This window comes from Meles meles, chromosome 7 (genome assembly GCF_922984935.1).
Source record: "Meles meles chromosome 7, mMelMel3.1 paternal haplotype, whole genome shotgun sequence".
NCBI lineage: Eukaryota > Metazoa > Chordata > Mammalia > Carnivora > Mustelidae > Meles > Meles meles.
The window spans coordinates 117706017-117717686 of NC_060072.1; positions in this window are offsets into that span (position 1 = coordinate 117706017).

Sequence of the window (11670 nt, forward strand, 5' to 3'; positions counted from 1 at the left end):
AGGAATCACGTGGAAATGCGATTATAATAGATCTGCTTTGGGGAGGGGGTGCTTCTCTCTCAGCATCTATAGATTTCATTACAGACCTGGCATTGTAGGGTGGATGCTCCTTGCTAATTTTTTTCCCCTTTATTTTCCTTCCTCTGAGGAGCAAATTATCACTATACTAAATGCCTTGAGCAAAACTTAATTCATTCCACGGATTCACATCTGTAAAACAAGCACTGATGGGGAGAGCTGTTTGAAATGAAATAAGAGCTGAAGCTTACAAAGTTAAAAAAAAAAAAGAAAGAAAAGAAAAGAAATGGGCTGACATCCCTCTCTCAGTGTGAAAGGATTAAGATGGTTTTAATTATCTCACCTGGCTTTGGTTATTGCATTTATTCCCGCTCCCCATTGTTTCCTTTCTATAGCTAATATGATAGCATAAGGTCTGGTGTTATCATCTGGATTCCTCCCTTTAGGAAAGTTGAAGAGCCCCAGGTTAGAAAGTAAAAATCACAGTTCTAAATGTGCATAAATGCGTGATGACAAGAGCAGAGGCTTAAGTTCCTATGCTCAGTCATGTACAAATGCCAGTAATAACCGGAGACTCAAGACGGAATATCTCACACCTCTTTTGAATAAAGTAAACGGATTTCTGATGTGATCTGGATGTGAAAAGATGTGGTTATTGAAAGTATTGGTGCAATCTCTTGGAATGTAATCTCAGATCCTGTCTCCAGGCTGGGCCAGTTGTATACACACAAAGGCAGGGTGTTTGGAGCATGGGAGTTTCTTTTGTTGACTAAAATATATACAGGCACCAACACAAAGAAATGGCTGCTTCTTGGCCTTTATTTTAAGATGATGGCAGACATCATCTTAATATTTCCTGTTTTTTCCCATCAAGAACTCTGTTTGACCTGACTGGGAGCAGGGAAAGGAATTTTCCATGAGTCTTTTTTTTCTCTTAACACCTGAAAATTCTCCTGTGATAGAGACTTGACAGCAGCCTTGAGCATGGACTATGTTAAGGGCAAACTTGAAGAAGAGAGTGATTATTCACTCTCTTTGCAAAGTAGAGCCAATCCAGGGAACCAGAAATTATTATTATTCCAAACCCTGGGGGTGGAGGAGTAGGGTGACGCAAAGGGAATGGGGAAACCTTGTGTGGGCCCAGGGGGCTGGCTCAGCAGTCAAGAAGAGCAGCCCTTCTCCAGCCATGGAAGTGAGAACATGGTCGGCATGGAGCCATGCAGAACAGCCCAGGGAGGAGAGTAAGATAGATGGGCCTTGCCATCCTGCTCTCAGTCACTTTGCTGGGTGGGGGGCTCTCTTGGGTGCTGCTTCTGTTCGGGATCCATAAGCACCAAGAAAAGGAAATGAGCAGAAAGTGATGGGTCTATCAGCCTCTGATAGGAGCAAACTAGCAGGCTGTGATGGGCCTGTAACCCTTATCCTAGCTCCAGAGATCCAAGACCGGCCAGAAAAATAGGCTGAATTTCTGGAGGGGTAAGCATGACTCGTGGCTGAGACACATTTTTTAAAAAGGCCTGAGCATGCAGAGCATCTTGGCTGATCAATCAAGGAATCAGTGGTCAAAAAGAAGATACCACCACCCCAGCTGTCCCAAGGCTCACCATGCCATCCAGGAGCACTCAGAGGGGTGCAGACAATCTCTCTTCCCTTTGGAAACATCAAAGGAAAAAATCCAAGACATTGTTTTCAATTTGAGTCTTTTTTTTTTTTAAGATTTTATTTATTTATTTGACAGACAGAGATCACAGGTAGGCAGAGAGACAGCCAGAGAGAGAGGAAGAGAAGCAGTCTCCCTGCTGAGCAGAGAGCCTGATGCGGGGCTCGATCCCAGGACCCTGAGATCATGACCTGAACTGAAGGCAGAGGCTTTTACCCACTGAGCCACCCAGGCGCCCCTCAATTTGATTCTTATAACTGAGTGCCCCAGTGATCAGGATAAGCAAGGGACAAACACATTAGTGCTTTAATGTAAAATGGCTTTTGGAAAAGTAAGATCTGATCCACTGAGCCAAATGATCATTACAAGCTTTTCATCAGTAAAACCAAATTTCACAGCCAATGGGACACTTGGTGTCTTTGCCTTGCTCAGGGGAACTGGCTGCGGCCATGGTGTGGAAGGAAGAAAAAAAATTCTACCTGCAGAAGGGCTCTGTGTTTGTCTTATGCAGTCTCGAGGATGCTTTGATTTTGATTTTTTCAGCGGTGTTCATCCCGCCGATCCCATTAGTCAGGAGGAGACAATCGAGCCTGTTTGCAGAATCTGGGCTGTCCCTGGGGCTTCCCGCTGAAGTTAGGGCCGTGCAACTTTGGCCAGCCACTGAGAGCAGGTCCGGGTTTGTCCCTTCTATGAAGGTAAAAACAGGTTAAGAGCTGTCAGTCAATAAAATGCAGATGAAAGGAGTGGTCATGATCAGATTACCTTCCGAAGTCAATTTATAGCAATCCCAACGGTGAGCGTTTAAAGACCTCCGTGGGCTTTGTCCAGAAGAAAGACATCAGAGGTGGTTTCTCCCTAAATCTTTTATAAATTACAAAAATTTTCAACTGGAGTGAAAGGAACCTGCCTGTTGTCCAACAGAATCCCTTTGCCTTTGATTTTTAGAGGTTGACATCTGGGATCAAAATGAGGGCATCTACAGCACCATGGCCAGGCCAGTAAGCTTGCCTCACCCCGGGCAGGAAGAGCTGGTGCTCAGCTCCTGGATGGCTGAGCTGCAGCAAGAAAGCAAACTTTCGTGAACATTGTTGACGATGGCGCCACCTCCGAGTGTGCCTCTCAGGCAAGAAGTTCCCACCACTGCCTACAGTGGCCATCAAGCCGTCTTTGACAGCGCAAGTCATTAGAAAGTTTTGCTTTTTGTTAAGCCCTCATCAGCTTTATTATGCCTCCCACCTCTTCACAAAGGAGACATGAATTTTAACATGTCTTTGCCCTGGAGCCAAAAGCACTCCCTTATAAATACTGTATTTGCCAAATTCAGATTAAAAAGTCGATGTGTACTCTTGAGTGGCAATCGAAAGAATGTGTCCCATCTATGCAGGCTCACGTGAACATGGCTTGAGTCCATTTCGGCATTATGAGCTGACGCATATGAAATCGCTCATTTCGTAGACCACCAATGATTGACAACTGGCCGCAAGACAGGATTCAACCTGTACTATAATGGTTAAGAATGCAGATTTTGGAGCTCCTCCTCCCACTTAGTAGCTGTGATCTTCGGCAAGTTACTGATGACTCTGTACCTTAATTTCCTCATCTTGGTAATATTTATTTCATAATTATAATATCATTTTCACAACATTTATGAAAAAAAGGATGGGCTAATATATGTAAAGCATCTAGAAGAGTTCTTGGCATTTAGAGAAAATTACTCATTCCCTTTTCATAGGATTTCCTGACTGTAATTAAATATTTTATTCTAGAAGGACAGAAGCTATGTGGGGTGGGGTGGATAGCTGCAAGAGGGACATTTGTCTAGGACTTCCTGTTCAAAAAGGGGGCGCCTGGGTGGCTCAGTGGGTTAAAGCCTCTGCTTTCGGCTCAGGTCATGATCCCAGGGTTCTGGGATCGAGCCCCGCATCGGGCTCTCTGCTTTGCGGAGAGCCTGCTTCCTCCTCTCTCTCTGACTGTCTCCCTGCCTACTTGTGATTTCTGTCTGTCAAATAAATAAATAAAATCTTAAAAAAAAAAAAAAAAGGCCTTCATTGTAAATTTCTTTTTTTTTTTTTTAAAGATTTTATTCATTTATTTGACAGAGAGAGATCACAAGTAGACAGAGAGGCAGGCAGAGAGAGAGAGAGAGAGGGAAACAGGATCCCTGCTGAGCAGAGAGCCCGATGCGGGGCTCGATCCCAGGACCTTGAGATCATGACCTGAGCCGAAGGCAGTGGCTTAACCCACTGAGCCACCCAGGCGCCCCTCATTGTAAATTTCTGACGTTATCTCAAAATGAAGGTAAACATACAGTCACACAGACACAGACAAGATTTATAAACTACTATCATTAGTAATAAGGTATTAATTATTAATACTTAAATTTATCCACAATATTTAGAGACTTGTTTTGTCATATCTTCATTTTTCAATGTATTTGAACCTCATCAAGATATAAGAAATAACACAGAGGACATGGGGAGATGGAGAGGAGAAGGGAGTTGGGGGAAATTGGAGAGGGAGACGAACCATGAGAGACTGTGGACTCTGAGAAACAATCTGAGGGTTTTGGAGGGGCGGGAGGTGGGAGGTTGGATGAGCCAGGTGGTGGGTATTATGGAGGGCACGTATTGCATGGAGCACTGGGTGTGGTACATAAACAATGAATTCTGGAACACTGAAAAGAAATTTAAAAAAAAATAAATTTTTAAAAAGAGATACTGACTCAATCTTCTCAGTTTGGGCAGAAAAGGTAACAGCTAAAGCCACTAACTCTTACATATTTCTTATGTGAAATACAGAAGAAGAATAGTGCTTAAGGTATAAAAAAATGCCTCTCTTCTAGAGCCATTGGGTTCCACAAAGAGATTACCTCAAAGAGATTAGCTCAAGGCCATGTTCAAGTGCTGGGCAGGGGATTGTGGTCACTGGCTCCATTGAGTAGCTTGTCTCACTCCCAAGGACAAGAGACGCAGACTTAAGCTCTTTGCCAGTGTTTCAAAAATGTCCTATTGAAAAAGATATTTAGGAAAAGAGAATCAGAGGTCCCACCGTACTCCATAAATTTAAATTTTCTAATATCTTACCATGAACTAAGACAACTAAGAACTATTTATTTACATGACATTTTAATGACTGTTGCCACAAATTGCTTTCCTAGATTGGGTCAGTGTGAGAGACAGTTCAGTTCAGACTCTTTGTTGATTCTAATACAATAATATTGTTTTGATTCCAAGTGGTGTCCACTTTATGCATAGAGGAAAATTCTTGTTTGGTCTTGGAACCAAGAGCAGTAAATTTTGTAAATTGACTGAATTTCCATTTTCAAGACAGCAGTGGGTTAGGCCGCTGCCTTCGGCTCGGGTCATGGTCTCGGGGTCCTGGGATCGAGTCCCGCGTCGGGCTCTCTGCTCGGCGGAGAGCCTGCTTCCCTTCCCCTCTCTCTGCCTGCCTCTCTGTGATTTCTCTCTGTCAAATAAATAAAATCTTTAAAAAAAAAAAAAAAAAAAAAAAAAAAAAAAAAAAAAAAAAAAAAAAAAAAAAAAGCTTAGAACCAAATTTATGCTTCATTAAATAAGTAAGTTTTTCTTATTCCTATTCTAGGGTCCATTTTTCAGCCCAACTATCACTTGATTTTTCTTTTGCTTTTTAAAAACAGCCTTATTGAGGTATTATTTATATACAACAAAACTGGCCAATTTTAAGTGCAAAATTCAATGAGTTTTGACAAATATGTGGAGCTGAGTAAATACCACCATGATGATATATAGAACACTATACTCAAATAATGAATCATTGAACACTACATCAAAAACTAATGATGTGGGGTGCCTGGGTGGCTCAGTGGGTTAAAGCCTCTGCCCTCAGCTCAGGTCATGATCCCAGGGTCCTAGGATTGAGCCCCACATCGGGCTTCCTGCTCTGCAGGGAGCCTGCTTCCTCCTCTCTCTCTCTGCCTGCCTCTCTGCCTACTTGTGATCTCTGTCTGTCAAATAAATAAATAAAATCTTTAAAAAAATAGCTTAAAAAAAAACCTAATGATGTACTCTATGGTAACTAAGATAACAATAAAAACTAAATAAAACAAAACAAAAGAACATTAAAAAACTCCCTGCTTCTCATTTCCCACCAATCTCCCTTTCCTGGGCCTTAGAAACCACTAGTCAGCTACTGTAGTTTTGCCTTTTCTAGAATTTTCTATAAATAAAATCATACGGTCTTTTGTATTTGGACCCTTTCACTAGCATAATCTTTTTGAGATTTAATGTACGTTGCTGACTATATCAGAAGTTCATTCCTTTCTATTGCTAAGTACTATTTCCATTGTGTGAAGATATAGATATGCTAAAATAGAAATTGATTCCAGTTTGGAGCCGTTCTAAATAAAGCTGTTACACACCTTAATTTACGTCTTTGTGTGAACATATATTTTCCATCATCTTATCAAATACATAAGGGTGGGATTATTGAATCATATGTTAAGTGCATGTTTAACTTTATAAAAATGGTCAAGTTGTTTTTCCATATGGTTGCACCCTTCTGCATTTTGCCAGCAATATATGAGCATTCCAGTGGTTTGGTATCCTTGGCAACCTATGGTATCGTCAGTCTTTTTCATTCTAGATATTCGGTCTTTTTCATTTTAGGTATTATATGTACAGTATATTATCATATTTTTAATTTGTATTTTTCAATGCTTTTTTTGATATTAAGCATATTTTCATGCTATTTGTCATCTATATGCCTTTTTCGGTGAAGTGTCTAGTCAAATCTTTCACACCCTCTCCGCCTTTCAAAGTTGAAATTTTACCTTCTTATTATTGAGTTGTAAGAGCTCTTTATATATGTTCTGCATGTATTCCAGATATGTGTTTTGCAAATTTTTTTCCCAGTCTGTTTCTTACCATTTTCTTAACAACGTATTTTCAAACGTGAAAGTTGTTAGTTTTGATGAAGTCTAACTTACTAAATTTTTATTTTATACTTCATGATTTTTTTTAAAAGATTTTATTTATTTATTTGACAGACAGAGATTACAAGTAGGCAGAGAGGCAGGCAGAGAGAGAGAGGAGGAAGCAGGCTTCCCGCTGAGCAGAGACCCCCCAGTGCAGGGCTTGATCCCAGGACTCTGGGATCATGACCCGAGCTGAAGGCAAAGGCTTTAACCCACTGAGCCACCCAGGCGCCCCTATACTTTATAGTTTTTATATCCTCAGAAATCTTTGCCTAACCCAAAGTTATAAAGATTGTCTCACATTCTCTTCTAGAAATTTTATATTTTTTGATCTTACATTTATATCCATGATCCATTTTGAGTTAATTTTGGTCTGTGGTTTGAGGCAAGAGTCCAAGTTTATTTTTTGCATATCAATATCCAATTGTTCCAGCATCATTTATTAAAAGGAGCACCCTTTCCACTTTATCTTTGCACCTTCAAAAAAAAAAAAATTAGACCATGCATTTATTTCTGAACTAAACACTCTTTCACTGATTTATATGTATATGCGGCTGTTGTAGCTTTATAGTAAGTCTTGAAATTAGGTTGTGTGCCCTCTAACTTCGTTCCTCCCTCCCCAAATTTGTTTTTAGGTATTCTAAGCCCTTTACAGTTCCATGTGCATTTTAGAATCAGCTCATCAATTTGCACACAAAAAAATTCCTCGTATGATTTTAATTGAAATTATACTAAATCTATATGTCAAACAGGAAAATGCACCTTATGGACAGACCTCCTGCTACTGGGGGAATAAATGACCCAGGGCCCCAGCGGCTGTCCTTTGGCATCCATTTTTTCATTTGGGTCAGATGATGCCTCCCAGGGGCAGCTCCCCAGTCAAGGAATGAAAGTGGTAGAAATACTGAAAGAGACTCATTTCTGGGAGACAGGGAACTCCTCTTTTGGCCATGATAGAGTTAAGGAATCCTTGTCATCTGTGTTGAACTCACATAGACTGCACAGTCCCCGAGAGTGGTCCACTCAACCTTTTCTCTCTCCTTCACTTAGGGTCACACTTGCCTCAGAGTCTGATGTCTCTCCCAGACTCTTCTGGCTGTCTCCTTAATCCTTTTCTCACAGGCTTCTTCCTTAATAAAATCGTTGCATTTTTAACCCTGTTTTTATGTCTGTTTCTCAGGGGGTCTGGATTAACACAAGTCATACCAAGAGCAGTCAAAGAAAGCAGACAGCAAGGTAAAGGTAGAGAATTAGCTCAGCTACTCCTTGGCAGGAAGAGGGCCCGCGTCTGCTCCCTGGCCTAAGATGCAGCTCAGTTTCTAAATATTTCACTGATGGTGACCCTTGAAAACATCCCTGTGGAGGCAAATACCATGTTAGGTATAACGATACAGGAGAACAGTGCCTACAAAAGATAGCGGGTTTGGCTGGACTGATATACTAGGTGTAATCAACTCCCTGCAAAGGAGACTGAGAGCTGTTAACATGCACTTAATAGTCAAGCATGAGAGCCCTAAAGCCTCCAGTGGTAAGGGTGTTAGCTTATAAGGAGGTCCTCATCACCTATAGGTAGAAGGCAGGCATTACCAAAAGACAAGGTTAAGACTTAATTTTGAGAATGGCAGAACTCCAAAGACATCCAAATACACTTTTAAAGCCAAGAAGCCTGGATGGATGTCCTTGATGATGTTGACTCGCAACACCCCCACTCCTGCCCTCTGGGCATGCACAAGGGCCCTACCTTTCCCTGTAAGGGCTAATACTTAAGCCATGCTGAAAGACTACAGAATCTTTCTCCCCATAAGGCACAAGTGATCCCTTCCCCCCTTAGGAGCTCTCCCCATCTTCCCTCCTGCTGCCAGAAAGATAATTAGGGTTAAATGCCAGGCTAGTCCAGCTGTGGTCAGTGTAGGGCTTGATAACGTAAGAAAGAGACTATATACCTAAAGAATTAAGTCGACTACCCACCTGCATGTACTGTCAAGAACCAGGAAAATGCTCCTGGGATTAGGTTTTGAGGATATTTGATTGAGGAGGATAGAACATAAAGCTGGATAAGCAACTATTTATTGATTTAGGGACATTTTCTCAGGATATGGGATTTATCACCCTACTAAAGACTCAGGGGATAGGACAAACTTTTTACTGGGGTGGATTTTAAAAGCCTACAAGAAATGGTGGCCAGTGCTTAGCAAAGCAGAAATGTCTGAGCTTCCCTGAAAGACGGTAGGGGAAAAATAAAAAGCCTAAGCATGAGTATGTTCCAATAAAACTTTATTTACAAAAACAGGTGTTGGGCCAGAAGGAGACTTGACTATAGTTTTCCTAACATTGCCTTAGACAGCAGTCAGCCAAAGCATTGTTCGATATCTATAATTTCAAAAGAAGAAAAAAGTAGGAATGAAGGAGTAGAAGTCTGAGGGCAGTTACCCCAATAAAATTCACCATTCAGTGTTCAATCCTCAATCTGGAGCCCTTTGACCTGAGGGGTAGCCAGGTCCTCTAGGATCCTATAATATCATGACTAGTCTATTCTGTGACTGTCCCCTAGTTCTGCCCCAAAGACACCTACAACCATTTATTCAGTTGACCATACACCGATTAATCAATCTGCAGCCCCATTGCAGTTACTGTGCCAATTATGGTATTACTAAGAAGGCAGACTAATAAGGCCTCAGACCCATGGGTTATAGCCATTGGTTTGGAAGATGTATCCTTTCCATTCTGATTAGGAAAAAAGATCGGAAACATGTTATGTTCATGTGAGAGGGGCAATATCCACTTACAGTTTTCATTCAGGGCTAAGTTAACCCACCTGTCACCCATTGTGGCTACACCAGTATACCTACTGCATAGGACCACCTCAAGCAGGCAGAGAAGGTTCAAGGTTGGTTTGCAGGTAGTTGGCTCAGCATGTGGGTGCAAACCAGAAATGAACAAGGGCCGCACTGCAGCCACATTCCTGGGTGACTAAAAGCAGTAGAAAGAGAACAATTTTCCACTGAGTGGTGAACCTGACATTGCCTGAGATGAGAATACACACAGGTTACTGGGCAGTCGCCTAGAAGGAAAAGGACTGGGAGGTTAGATCAAGTCATTCTGGAGGAAGGACATGTGGCTGAACCAATCAGAGTAGGCATAGAGTGTGAAGATACTTCTATCACACATTCATGCCCACCAGAAAGCACCTGACCACCCCAGAAAAGGCACCAAATACCTAAGTAGACCAAAGTGCCTTGACCAGTTGGCCAGCTTTGTCACCAGAGCTTGCATGACAGGTCCATGAAGACTGGCCGCGGTGACACAGACAGACTACAGATGGGTCTAGTAGCATGAACTCCCACTTGCCCAGGCCTGCTTCACTCCTACTGGCTCTGAGTGTCCAGCTTGTCAGCAACAGACCCCAAAGTTGAGCTCCTGGCATGATACAGAGGGACTGACAGCTCCTGTAAAGGCACCTTGACTGGATGAGGCCCCTGCCATCTGGGCCGGGCAGAGTTTGTCCTCATGGGGATGGATACTTGTTCTCCATATGGATTTGTCTCTCTTTCCCTTGGAGCCTCTGCTGTTTCAGCAACTCTTGACGGCTCACACTGGCCACTGTGTGGAAGACCGCCTGGACTGAGCCAGGCTGAGGGGAGGAGACCATTGTGGGGGCTGTTTCAGTAGGGCAGATAAGAGGTGATAAGAAGTCCTTGCGGTGTGGTTAGTAGAGGTAGTGAGATGATAGGATTCCAGTTCAAATAACAAAAAGATAGACTGTTTTAAGATAAAAGCTAACTTCCTTCTGAGGAATCTCAGGCTCACCTTGCGGGGTTTTAATAGCCAATGTGTTCTCCCTGATTATCCTCTGACTCAATGAATCCTTTGATAAAATTGCAAATAATGTTTCAGGGTTCCATAGTCACAAAGAAAGCAGGGCAAATATCTAGTGGCTATATGCCCAGAAAGGGTGTTACTTTTGGCAAAAGGAACCAGAGCAATTTCCAAAGTAGTATTTATTCTTTTTAAAATTATGCACACAACAAATGTCCGGGTGAACTGACTTCTCTAACCCGTGCACTAATGTGTAGGTAGGCTTATAATTTGGAGCCCTCATGCAGGAAATCCTGAAATGGTGGTTCTTTCCGAAGTGTTGACTCATCTCCTCACCACTTTCTGAATATATCCATTTAACACACCAATTAGTAATTCTAAATTGCATTCTAAATTCTGCAGGTGATTTTCTGATGAAATGTTGCTTTGCTAATTCTAGTGGGTGTTGTTTAGAGTTTGGTTTTGCACTGGAAATAGCTTTGATTTTGCTTTTGATAAAAATGGAAAGTATGAGAAAAGGCCCAACCAACTGAATATTTCCTGGATACACCACTGAGAATCCAGCAGACTGCTCTATGAGGTTTATATTCAAATATGGCATTCATGCATGTACACCCTTCAAATCTGTAGAAAGTAAGCCTTGGCCACAGATAGTTCATGGGGGAAAAAAAACAACAACAAAACATTGCTTTTGACCATCTCTGTATAATTCCCAAGACACATGCATAAGATATTCTTTGGAGTACACAGTGCCTACCATACAGCACGTATGGATTTATTTCACTATTTAGTATTTTCCCAGACAGATTAATTTTCTGCCATGAATGCCTAATTCTCAATGTAAAACATTAATTCTAATTTAAAAGCAGTGATTGCAAATCTTAGACAAAAACAAATACTGCTCACCGAGAGTCAGTTATATGTAGATTTTTAAATGATTTCTTACATTGAATGCATATCTTCCATTCTGAGACAGTTTTCTTCCAAGTTGAAAAAAGGGAAACAGGGGCACCTGGGTGGCTCAGTGGGTTAAAGCCTCTGCCTTCTGGTCAGGTTATGATCCCAGAATCCTGGGATTGAGCCCCGCATCAGGCTCTCTGCTCAGTGGGGAGCCTGCTTCCCTTCCTCTCTCTCTGTCTGCCTCTCTGCCTACTTGTCATCTCTGTCTGTCAAATAAATAAATAAAATCTTAAAAAAAAAAAAAGAAAAAGGGAAACAAAGGTAA